The sequence below is a fragment of the Mytilus trossulus genome, chromosome 2 (genome assembly GCF_036588685.1).
Source record: "Mytilus trossulus isolate FHL-02 chromosome 2, PNRI_Mtr1.1.1.hap1, whole genome shotgun sequence".
NCBI lineage: Eukaryota > Metazoa > Mollusca > Bivalvia > Mytilida > Mytilidae > Mytilus > Mytilus trossulus.
In genome coordinates, this window is record NC_086374.1 from 74,390,670 (window position 1) to 74,404,544 (window position 13,875).

A 13,875-nucleotide genomic window follows, 5' to 3' on the forward strand; every position below is an offset into this window, starting at 1 on the left:
TAATTTGCATTAATTTCTAGCCCAATTTTCTCAAATGGGGTTTGAGCTGATATGGGGGATTGAGTGGCCAAGTGGTTAAATAGTCAAACTACTGTATCACTAGCTATCAACACTGATGTGTGAGTTTAAATCCTGCACATTGTAGATGCACCAGGATTTAAGGTCAGTGGTACTTTCCAGGCACTCCAACTGCATCTACCAATAAAAACCGACAGCCTTGATAAACATAACGGTACTGAATGCAGCATTACACACCAATCAATTAGTTTGAGATGCTGATTTATAAACACATGCTGTAAATGAGGTCAGAAAATCATTAAGAAACCAAGTATTTCAAATATCAACCAAGAGTGCTTTCTTTAATTTTGGTATTTTGCTAAGCTACCAATAGATATAGGAAGATGTGGTATGAGTGCCAATGAGACAACTCTCCATCCAAATGCATGGAAATCATTGCTATACCTCAATATGCAGATATTTTGATCATATGATACATTATACAGTGTGACTGTTAATGTTAGGGGGCATCTTTTAAGGGATTGCTTAGTAAGAAAATATTCAAATCTTAAAAGGTTATCTGGCCTTTTGGTCAAAACACTTTTCTCAGAAATTAAGAGTACAAAATTTATTATAGAAACTCCAAATCCAATTTTTATTGGTTGATTTCTGGTCAGAAAACTTTTTTCAGAACTCAGAAACTTGTGCTTGATAGCTTGATTTGACATACTCAAAATGTTGATGTCTACAAGACCTTACAAATGGGCCCAAGTGAGCAATGGTCTCTGTTTTCAATCTGTCCATCTGAGTACAATCCACGTTTAATCATCTACATTGACACCACTGGACCAATTTTATCAAGACAGGATCGAAAAAGGAATAGAAAAACATTTTTAATTCCCATCAGAATAAAATTACCTGGTAGAAGCAATTCTTGATGATGAAGCATTGAATTGAACAGTCCTTAATTCATTTTATACAATGGGGCATTGATCGTACAATGTTTTCATTGAAAACATATGGAAATACCTTTTTCATCATACTGTGAATCCACTTCGCCAAACAGTACTAGTCATGACATTGATGATCTATGAGGGTGCCTTACAAACAACCCTATTTGGATATAATGAAAGGAAAACATAATTCTGATATGCCACTTTAAAAAAGTATTAAATGTTTCAAACCAGGATAACGTAGGAAGACCCCTACAAACTTAATTGTTTTACCTTGATGAATCTGCAAAGATCGCAATAAGTAGTATCAATATTTAAAGTATTACGAAACTTCAAATTAAAAAAAATAATTCTGCATATGTGTTTATAACTAAATGACTAGTTTTTATTATAAAACTTATGTACATATACTTTTCCTGAAGAAAATTCTAAAGTTCTTTTTTTTTCGCACCATAACTTTAGTATAAGTAAATAGAAATCTATGAAATTTAAACACAAGGTTTGTTAAAATTTACTGTTTGCAATAGCATGAATCGTTCTATATAATAGTGTTCTTATCCCGGGCATAATACAATGCCGTATTTAGCAAAACCTTTTCAACTTTTGATCTTCAGTGCTGTACAACTTAGTACTTTTTTCGATTTCGATCTTGTATATCTGGGCGTTATGTACTCGGGTTTAGTTTTCTGTAATTAGTTTTAACTTCAGTTTCATTATGTATATCTCTTTCATATTCATTTGTTAAAATTTACTGTTTGCAATAGTGTGAATTGTTTTATATAATATGAATGTTCTTATCCTGGGCATACAAACAATGCCGTATTTGGCAAAACCTTTTCAACTTTTGATCTTCAGTGCTGTACAATTTTGTATTTTTTTCGTCACTGGTGAGTCTCGTGTGGACTAGACACGTTTTTGGCGTATTGAATTTTAAACCTGATGATTTTTGTTATCTATTAATCATGCTTTTCTTTGTCTAATATGTTCTGCTTTTTATTTGTATTGTAGTCCTGTAATATTTTGTTTTCATTTCAATGTTATATTTAACTGTGCCATTAAAGTGCGAGGTTTGGCATGCCTTAAAACCAGGTTCAACCCACCACTTTTATTCCCCTTTAAAAGTGTCCTGTACCAAGTCAGGAAGATGGCCATTGTTATAATATTGCTCGTTTCTGTGTGTGTGTTGCATTTTAACGTTGAGTCGTTTCTGTTTTCTCTTATTTTTGAGATAAGACGTGGCACGGTACTTGTCTATCCCATATTCATGTATTTGGTTTTGATGTTATATTTGTTATTCTCGTGGTGTATTGTCTGTTGCTTGGTCCGTTTCTGTGTGCTGTTGCGTTTCGGTGTTGTGTCGTTGTTCTCCTTTTATATTTAATGCGTTTCCCTCGGTTTTGGTTTGTTGCCCCGATTTTGTTTTTTGTCCATGGATTTATGAGTTTTGAACAGCGGTATACTACTGTTGCCTTTATTTATGACCATAAAAGGAAGGTTGGGATTGATTTTTGGAGTTTTGGTCCGAACAGTTTAGAAATTAGGGGCCAGAGGGTAAAAAATTTAACTTTTGGGTTCTTTGATATGCCGAGTCTAACTGTGTATGTTGATTCTTAATTATTGGTCCCGTTTTCAAATTGGTCTACATTAAGGTCCAAATGGTCTAAAATTAAACTTAGTTTGATTTTAACAAAAAAATAATATATGGGGGTTCTTTGGTATGCTGAATCTAAACATGTCATTAGATTTTTGATTATGGGTCCAGTTTCAAGTTGGTCCAAATGGGGGTCCAAAATTAAACTTTGTTTGATATCAACAAAAAATGAATTCTTGTGGTTCTTTGATATGCTGAATCTAAACATGTACTTAGATTTTTGATTATAGGCCCAGTTTTCATGTTGGTCCAAAGTGGGGTCCAAAATGAAACTTTGTTTTCAACAAAAAATGAATATATAGGGTTCTTTGATATATGCCGAATCCTACCATGTATTTAGATTTTTGATATTTGGGCCCGGTTATTTAGTTGGTCCACATTGAGGTATAAAGGGTCCAAAATTGAACTGTCCTTGATTTTATCAAAAATTGAATTTTTTGATATGCTGAATCTTACCATGTATTTAGATTTTAGTTATTGGACCATAATAGGTAATTGTTCTATTTAAAAATGTTAAGTTTAAGTTCTTAGACCACATTCATTCTGTGTCTGAAACCTATGTTGTGTTAACTATTTAATCACAATTCAAATTTAAACTGTATCAAGCTTGAATTTTGTGTCCATACTTGCCCCAACTGTTCAGGGTACGAACTCTGCGGTCGTATAAAGCTGCGCCCTGTGAAGCATCTCGTTTTAAATTGTTGGCTTCAAGACAACTCTTTGCAGATATATTTTCCATTATTATGCAGTTACCTCAGAGTGACCTTTTTTTGATAATTGGGTTATCGCCAAAAAAAAAAGGGGAAACTCAAATTGGCAAAGAGATTTAACTAACGTTAACATTGCTCCGTCATCGAAATGAACTACTAGTATATTCTTTTGAACTTATTATACACGTTCTTATCTAATAAATATCAATTCTGCCGTTGATTGTTTACTCAAGTGACAATCCGCTTCTAAACACGACCATAAATTAGCTGCCATATTTTCACATCAACACTGACCGAGTGAAATATTTTTTGACGATTATACGAAATGGGTGCGTACAAATCGTGCACAGAAGACTAGGTTTATGATATATGCATGCATTTTTCAACTTTTATTATCATTATTTTTTACCCGTTAATCTTTGCATATGACTTTAGAAAAAGGGCAAGGAACAAAAAGCTTTGAGGTTCATGTGGACCCTTTGGCTAAAATGGCTGCATTTTCACCTCAAAATTCACATTGAGTACACACAAACCTTTGTGTCTGGAAAATATTTTAATACAAAGCATGCCCTAGTCCTACAAAAAGTGTCAACATCAAATTTTGAAAGAGATTTGAGAACTTTCCCACAGATTGTTGTGAACGTAGAATTCCGAGCGTTTTATAAGTTAACACCATCTTTGTAGAAAATATCAGTCCTGATTTATTCACATAACGTTACATAAAATACAAAATACACGGCATGCACTCTGGAAGAACGAACATTCAGCCATCTTGTTCATCCGGCAACACATCTCTTTCCCCCACGTCACTATCACACAACGTCAAAAATACGGGAAACAACGTTAACACTGTTTTGCGACATTACCGACATGAAGACAAAGTCAAATTAACAACACAGATAATAATAGAAATGAGCTGTAGTAATTGACGTGGACAATACATACCTGCCAATAGTTGGTGAATTAAACTGTGTTCCCTGAGTGGACAATATGAAGCAAAACTGTTTGTTCATTTTATTATCTTTTGCAGGGACGAAAAAAGTGCACTGCAAAGCCCAGTTTAGTTTTTGAATTTTCTAAAATATGCAATACATTTGAATTCTATTTATCTAGGATATGATATGCCTTTTTTAACTTTTCCAAATGCACAAGTTTGTCTGTACTCAGAGAAAATGTTGAGGTGAAAATGCAGCCATTTTAGACGAACGGTCCACTGGAACCTTCAATCGAGGGAAAGACAACAACGCAGTCAAAAGAAGTATAAATACTTACATCCGAACTGCATAAAACATTGTAACGTTAGTTTTAAAACGAATGCTTGTGAATGATTAGATATTAATATAGAAATTATTATTCATTTGTTTGATGTGTTTGAGCTGTTGTTTTTGCAATTTGATTAAGGACTTTTCATATTGAAGTTTTCTCGGAATTCGATATTATTGTTATTTTACTTTTTACAAGTCAGATTTTGTTTACACTACATTTAAAGTTATCAAAGCGAATCAGATTTAACTGAAAATAAATGTTTTTTAAGGACATTGAGTTTAAATACTGTCGTATTTTTCGCAAAAGTTTCTGAATAAACATTATTGATCAAAGAAGTGAGACAATATAAATGCCACTATATCGCGAAGTCCATTTGTATTGATAAATAGTGCACGTGGTCAACATGAACAAAATTGGTATTGGAATACACTAGTGGGAGTTTGACAGCTTCCTACAATTCACCAGTTGTCCAGACTTTGATTTATGCATACGGATATATTTCTTGAACACAATCTTATCTACAGTCATGTCAAGTTTAGATCTATGAATTTGAATGTCACTCTGGTATCTTTCGTCCCTCTTTAAGGCTCATCTGGCCACGTTTTCACAAAAGGTCGTAAATCATGAAATAGGTCGTACGACCATCTTAACGATATGAAACCGTTTCACAAATACTTACAATTTAAGACTTACAAGATATATTGGTTGCAAATTCCAGAATGGTTCTAAGCTGTCGTAAATCGTTAAATTTACCAATAGCTTTCCTCATCACTTGGCCGTCGTCATCCATCGTTTTTTAACTTTTACAAAAATCGTCTCTGAAACTACTGGGCATAATTTAACCAAACTTGGCCACAAACATCATTGGGGTATCTTGTTTAAAAATGTTTCTGATGACCCGTCCAACCAACCAAGATGGATAAAAATAAAACATGGGGGTAAAATGAAGATTTTGGTTAATATATCTGAAACCAAAGTATTTAGAGCAAATCTGACATGGGTAAAGTTGTTGATCAGATTAAGGTATATCTGCCATCAAGTTTTCACACACATCGAACAACGCATTGAATTGGCAAAATTAAGGACATTTGCAGCTTTTGGTTATTGTCTTGAATATTTGATACTTTTTGTATTTCCAAGAAGAACAGCTAAATATATTTTACAAGCATTTACAAAACGCAGGCAATTCATTTATGTAAATAATTGACCTACAGAACTCTACTATGAAATGATTTTAAGATTCATATTTTTTAAGTGACTTATATGTCCATTCTCTGGAACTACGTAGACAAATGTAACCAATCTTGGTCACAATCATTATTAGGGTATCTAGTTAAAAAGTTGTGTCCAAAGACCCTGCCTGCCAACCAACATAGCCGACAGGGCTAAATAAAGGCAAAAGTAGTACGAATTTGTTTATTATAGTGACATTGTGTATATATATACAGTATACTAATAATATTTGTCAATACAATGTTTGTGCATCCGGCCCTTTGGACCTATAAGTCACTTAAAAATATAAATCTAAAAATCATTTCATAGTAGAGTCCTGGCCTCACGGTCATAAAACTTTCGAGCATAATTTGTGTACTCAGACTCGAAAATCAACCAATCAAATTGCTGGATTTCATGTTTCGAGCATGATTTTTGTGCTCCGAGCACTGAGCAAAGTTTTATGCCTTCAAGGCAAGTTGTTTAATAATTTAAATTTTGTATTGTCTATGTTTTGTAAATGCTTGTAAAATATATTTAGCTGTTCTTCTTGGAAAATATTTTAGAAATTGTATTAATTGTTCACAGTGTGACAGTGATAAAAATGTTTCTTTGCCTTGTATGGTTGAGTAAAGGTCATTTCGATGTTCATTATATAGGAAATGAATTTCACTTTCAAAGTAGTAAACCGCTGTTAGAAATTCATAAATCGATTAAGAAAAGATCAAACAAATCCGTGTAATAATCTAAAACTGATGGAATCACATCAAATATAGGAGGAGAAAAAGGACACAACAGAAGCACTAAAATGAACAAAAAAGGCCATGTCCCTGACTTGGTACAGGACATTTAAGGAAAATATGCTGGGTTGAACCTGGTTTTCCATGATAATTTGACCGTGAAATTGGGGTCAAAATTTTAATTTTATTTAAAATTAGAAAGCTCATATCATAGGGAACATGTGTACTAAGTTTCAAGTTGATGTGACTTTAACTTCATGACAACCTACCTTGACCAAAAACTTTAACCAAAACTTTAACATGAACTTAGCACTGGTATCTATATGTTCAGTGAACCGTAAAACTGGGGTAAAAACTTTAATTTGGTATTAAAACTAGAAAGATCTTATTATGGGGAACATGTGTACTAAGTTTCAAGTTGATTGGACTTCAACTTCATCAAAAACTTTAACCTGGAACAGGACGAACGGACACACAGACGAACGAACGGACGGACGAACGGTTGGACGAACAAACGGAGGCACAGACCAGAAAACACAATGCCCCTCTACTATCGCAGGTGGGACATAAAAACTACCATATAAACTAAAAGGTCTATAAACAGATATTTCAAAACTGTTAACCAACTTGTCATTGTATTCGTAAATTTCCGAAGGGTCGATTTTAATTTTTTCATTTGAAACACTTATTGTAATTTAATAATTATAAGCAGCAACATTCTATAAAGGAAATTATGGTAAGAAATGTATCGTTATGATTTGGAAATTATACTCCATAAGCAGGCACTGCAGGAATGTAGATATATAGAACTGTAGTCCACAATTAGGAATCTGAAATCATCTCTTTTGTCTTAAAGTTTTTATTTAACCGACCTTCATTGTGAAATTCGATCGTTGATGAGTTTCGTTCTGCATTGTCACAATCGAGAACAAGTTGACCTGATAACAGTTTCGACAATTGGACGCATACAATTTTAAGAGATATGTCCTTCAGAATTTCTAATAGCACTGATAAGATACTGCTAGTGGTGTACCCACTAGTTTTCGGGTTCCCATGGCGGTATCATAAGCTCAGTTGTCAGCGCTTAGGTAATTAATTTATTTAAAACTCTTTGCATAAGTATTTAATAGCTCCCTCTACGGGGCGCCGAATGGGACTCTTGTGGTTTTGTACAAAATTCAATTCTGTCATAACAAAATCATTTTTGTCTTACAAAACTATGTGCTACAGACTTGTTTTGTGAGAACTTCAATTTTGTGATGACAAAATTCATTTGTGTAGATAAAATTCATTTTTGTAGACAAAATTCATATTTGTCATGACAAAAGTCAATTTTGTCTTAAAGTTATGCAAATATAAACATATTTGCATACAAAATTGACTTTTGTTACCTGATATGGAAATTAAATCACAAAAGTCAATTGTGTACGGTAAGATTCAATTTTGTGAGACAAAATTGACTTTTGTGAGACAAAATTGACTTTTGTGAGACAAAATTGACTTTTGTGAGACAAAATTCAATTTTGTCATTTTTGTTGAGACAAAATTCAATTTTGTCATTTTTGTTGAGACAAAAGTCAATTTTGTTAATTTTGTTGAGACAAAAGTCAATTTTGTAAATTTTGTTGAGACAAAGTCAATTTTGTTAATTTTGTTGAGAAAAAAGTCAATTTTGTCAATTTTGTTGAGACAAAAGTCAATTTTGTCAATTTTGTTGAGACAAAAGTCAATTTTGTGACGACAAAATTCATTTTTGTGATGACAAAATTCAATTTTGTAACAACAAAATTGACTTTTATGAGACAAAATTGACTTTCGAGAGACAAAATTCAATTTTGTTAATTTTGTTGAGACAAAATTCAATTTTGTCAATTTTGTTGAGACAAAATTCAATTTTGTCAATTTTGTTGAGACAAAATTCAATTTTGTCAATTTTGTTGAGACAAAAGTCAATTTTGTCAATTTTGTTGAGACAAAAGTCAATTTTGTCAATTTTGTCTCACAAAAGTCAATTTTGTGTAACAAAAGTCAATTTTGTGTAACAAAAGTCAATTTTGTGTAACAAAAGTAATTTTTGTGTAACAAAAGTAATTTTTGTGTAACAAAAGTCAATTTTGTGTAACAAAAGTCGATTTTGTATGCAAATTAGTTCACAGAAACCAAACTAAACTAATTTAAATACAAAATTGACTTTTGTCGCTCAATTTTCAAATTAGGTAACAGAATTCAAGTCTGTGTAACAAAAATGAATTTTGTCATGACAAAAGTGACTTTTGTCCGCTGATAGATAATTTTGTATGACAAAATTTCAAATTTGTAGTATGATACAAATTTTGTTAAACTGAACTCATTTTTGTTGAACAAAAGTCACTTTTGTCCGTACAAAATTGAATTTTGAGTACAAAACCACAAGAGTCCCATTCGGCGCCCCGTACCCTCAGACGATGTTAAACTTTGGCTTATATTCAAAATCCCTTTTGGTCTTTCAGCATTTCACGCGATTCGAATCATATGGTTTACTCCTGGTTTGCCCACTTTTAATTTTACCAATTCTGTAATCGCAAAGAAAAACAAAAAAAAAGACAAAAGGTTTAATGAGCCTATATAATATATGAATCAAAGTGCATTACATAGGGGATAAATAAAGCACTCAGTCTGGTAAAATAAGTAATATAGAACACCATGGGCACTGTTTGTATAATAAGGGGAAATATAATAGAATATATATATATATATTTCAAAAGTCACAAAACATTATATTTACAAAGTCACTAATTATAATATTTCACAAAATTGTTCAATTGAAAAGGAGACGATAGGATGCTATGTCAGAGAAGTCTATCACGCTGACGATTCCTTGTCGGTGTCCGTCTTTCAGTAGTTGGAATCTGGTGTCCATTACTCTGTATCTTTTTCTTTTTGGTGGGCGGGCTTCATCTGCTGTATACTGGATAATAAATACATTCTATTAGTGCCCGGGACTTCTTCACTTAATCAATGATCTCGTAGATGTTAGAATGGGCATGTTTTAGTCTCATCATAATTTTGTTGTTCCATAGAAAGAGATATACTTCAACCCAGAATTCTGTCATATAATCAGTAAATAATGGTGTAGCTAGTATGTTGTCAGCTTCACAAATGCCTTCTGAACTTTTATGCAAAACGTCCTCAATAATTTGGGGTGGAACAAGAGGTAATACTGCGGCTCGTCTTTTAAATCAAGTGATGTCTTCATTTTCTAAATATAATACGACTGTAGTCAACGTTCCTGTGACTTCCGACAAATGCACTTAATAAAGTTGGGAATACTATATGTGCTGCGCTGTTGGTTACTGTCTCATAGTTTTTTTTTCTGAATGAAGTTGTTACTGAAGTTGTTGAGGGATGTTTCGTTATTTAGCTGCTGATTTTTTTTAAAAGAAAAAAATGCTACCTTAGATATACAGATTTACTGTTTAAATTGTGTATTTGTAAAGCTGCAGTTGCATTTAAATTCTATTTGTTACGAGTAATTGGATTTTTTTAATATTAATTTCAGAACGGTGTATTTATTTAAATTATAAATATTTATATATAAAACTTTAATTCATTATTTTACTTGTTACTCTATTTTTCAGAATGTAACAACAATTAAAACTTTTTGTTGATAAGCTGTAAAAGTAATACACATTTTTGATTATTTGTATCGGTCAATTTCAATACATTTTCCTGCAAAAATTATATCAAATTAGAAATATCTTTGCACATTTCCTTGAGGTAATAGCAGAATATAGTATCTTTTATCCCAAAAATTTACAGGTAAAATAAGTGGTATATTGTCAAATTCTATACATAATCCTGCTCAAAAGTATTAAAATAAAAAATATTTTTGCTCATTTCCCTTGATTCAATAGCAGCATATTCAATTTGTATCGGGCCCGATTGTATCATTATTAAAAATTTACTGGTAAAATTAAAGGTAAAAAGTATGACTATAAATCAGAAATAAATAATAATTATTAAAACAACAATCCCCCCTATGTTTACATACACTACAAACTGATCAGAGTCTGAATTGACCAGTTTTCGTGCTCTTCATTGTCTCGACTGTACTTAACTGTACTTAAGTGTACTCGACTAGGTCTCGACTTTACTTAATTATTCTGATTCAGTACTTGATGATCTTGGTGTAGTCTGAAATGGTCTTGACCAAGGCTCGACCTGTCTCGACTTGTCTCGAACTGTTTCGACTAGTCTCGACTCAGTCTCAACCCGTTTCGACCTATCTCGTCTAGTCTTGACCTTCAAAATTAGTTTTGACTGGTGTAAATCAGCACATTTAACTAAATTAAATATTGATCTTACAAAATTCAAGCTTATTTTGGTAGTTTGATTTATTGCTGTTAAATGAAAGAATTGAATTTTACAATACGTAAAAATGAAAATTATTATTTAAATTCAGATAGGCATCTTTAACTTTTTTTTTATAACTTTTTCAAATCAACTTGGGTTTTTATTAAACTATGCATCTATCTTATATATATATATTAAGCTTACTGAATTCCAGGTCATTTTGGTTTTTGTTCTATTGCTGAACATAAGGCAGATAATTTCGTACGTTGGACGCAAGTATTGTCAAAACTAACCAGTGGTTCTTTAAATAAACCAATTTGAAGTTGAAATCAGATACGATATTTTAGGGTTTTAAAATCAAAACAGTCAGCTTGTGTAAAATACTGACAAAAGAGTATGGAAAGATACTAAACGGATGATCAAGTTCACAAGTCCAAAACGAAAAGAAAATGCCAAACATAGAAATACCGATCAAACCTAAACCTAACCAAAGAGTCAGAGATGATCTATGTGCTTGGGAAGGGTAGTGCGGTTTATACTAAGCGGTTGATAATCTTAAATAATTCAACATTTTATTTTTTTAATTTTACTCACCACAGATACAAGGCTTTTAATCTAAACCCCAGACGCGCTTTTCGTCTACATTAGACTCATTAATGGCACCCGTATTCAAACAGTTGATATTGATATAAATCAAGTAAGATAAAAAGTTATATAGAGCTTTACAATCGGAATTCCGAAGAAATGTGCCAAATATATTGCTTATTCAATCTATTTCTAAGGGAAGAAAAAAAAAAATTATTATTTTTTTAATAATTTCAAAGTTTTATGTACTGTAAATTTGCCGAAAATAAACATTTTAGAGGATAATGATAAATGCTGAATCCTCATCTCGAAATCGAAAATTCTGAACAGGTGTGCCACATACCTATATTATTCAGAAGTAACAAATCGAGGTAAAACAAACTGATGAAATCGCACGAACCTATAAAATGGGACCCAGTGTAAAGTAAAGGCAGGTCAAGTGTCTCTCATCATCAAATGAACACACCAGCTAACGTTTTATGACATATTTCCAAAATAAAACTCTTCATCGATATTAGTAAAGAAAAAAACGTTTACGACACTGTCGGGAAATTCAATATACCACATTTACAAATTGTACAAGCACGCATACACATCCAACAAAATGTTTGTATACTTTTAATTACAACTCTTAGTTAGTTGACAATTACTTAAGCAATGGGCGGGAAATTCTTACCACCGACCCGCAAATAACATTAAAAATCGGAATGGATGGGATTTTTAGCCTCAAAACAAAAGTCACAATTTAGAGAAGTTTCATAGTCTACACATTACATCCTTCGATTAAATTAACCATCGAATCAAGCGAACATAGACTGCAATTTTTAGATATTTTAATATATCTAGATATATATTAAAAGAAGACGGACACCCACCAATGTCATCCTTCACATACGAAACGAAACATCCCGTTTTGTCTTGCGCGACGTGTATGTACAATTGTAAGTGATCAGTTCACGAAGGAATTACGTTTGAATGAACTAAAGGTGTTTTTGAAAGAACAAAACTATCCAAACCCACTAATAGATAAGGGAATAGAAAAGGCAAAAGTATGGAACGCCAACACTGTCTTGTTATGACCATTTTCATTATATGATGTGCATTTACCTTTATATGATGTGCATTTACCTTTATATGATGTGCATTTACCTTTATATGATGTGCATTTACCTTAATATGCTATGCTTTTACCTTGATATGATGTGCACTTGTCATTATATGATGTGCAAACACCTTTATATGATGTGCAATATTTTTATATGATGTGCAAATATCCTTATATGATGTGCAAATATCCTTATATTATGTGCAAACATACTTATATGATATGCATATATACTTATATGATATGCAAGTATACTTATATGATGTGCAAATATACTTATATGATGTGCAAACATTCTTATATGATGTGCAAACATTATTATATGATGTGCAAATGTACTTATATTATGTGCAAAGATCCTTATATATGATGTGCAAAGATCCTTATATGGTGTGTATATATCCTTATATGATGTGCAGTTTTCTTTATATTACGTGCAAACAACTTTATATGATGTGGTTGTGTCATTTTATTATGTGCTTGTAATCTTATATTATGTGGTTAGGTTTACTTCATTATATGATGTCAAAACGTCATTATATGATGTGCTTTCATCGTCGTTATGGTCAATGAACATGATTACGATTAGAATGATTACTGCCTACGTCACAACTGATTCCGATCTGCTTCTGTAAACTATTAACCCAGCTCAAATATGTATCTATCGCTAGCGAAAGTGCAATTTATAGGGGAAATGAGACAAAGCAATTTAACAAAATCAACGTTTCAAACATTTCTGTTGAAGATTAAGATCAGTTAATACAGGAGCTAGTTGAAGAAATTCCCGGCTGTGAAGAAAATGATCACAAATGTAAGAGCCTTTTATAGCTTGCTATTCGGTTTAAGCATAGGCTCTGTGTTTAAGGTAGTACTATGACCTATAAAAAGTAAAAACACAAAAATACTGAACTCCGAGAAAAATTCGAAAAGGAAAGTCCAAAATCAAAAGGCAAAATCAAAAGTCCATACACATCAAACGAATGGATAACAACGGTCATATTCCTGACTTGGTACAGGTATATGATTGTTTCCTCTTACAAATTATGACTTGAATGGAGAGTTGTCTCAGTGGCTCTCATACCACATCTGCTTATTTCTATTCATTGCAAAATACACCATTGAAATCACAGTCTGTTTCAAAAATATTTCATAACAATAGCTATATAAAATTATCTACTGATGCATAATATGGCGAGATGGTTTGTTTTATAAAATGTTATTGAATAATATAAATCTGTAAATGGTAAGATGTATAATGTAGTATTGAATACGTACAATGATATTAAATCTAGTATATCATATAATCTATGCCACTTAAGGAAGA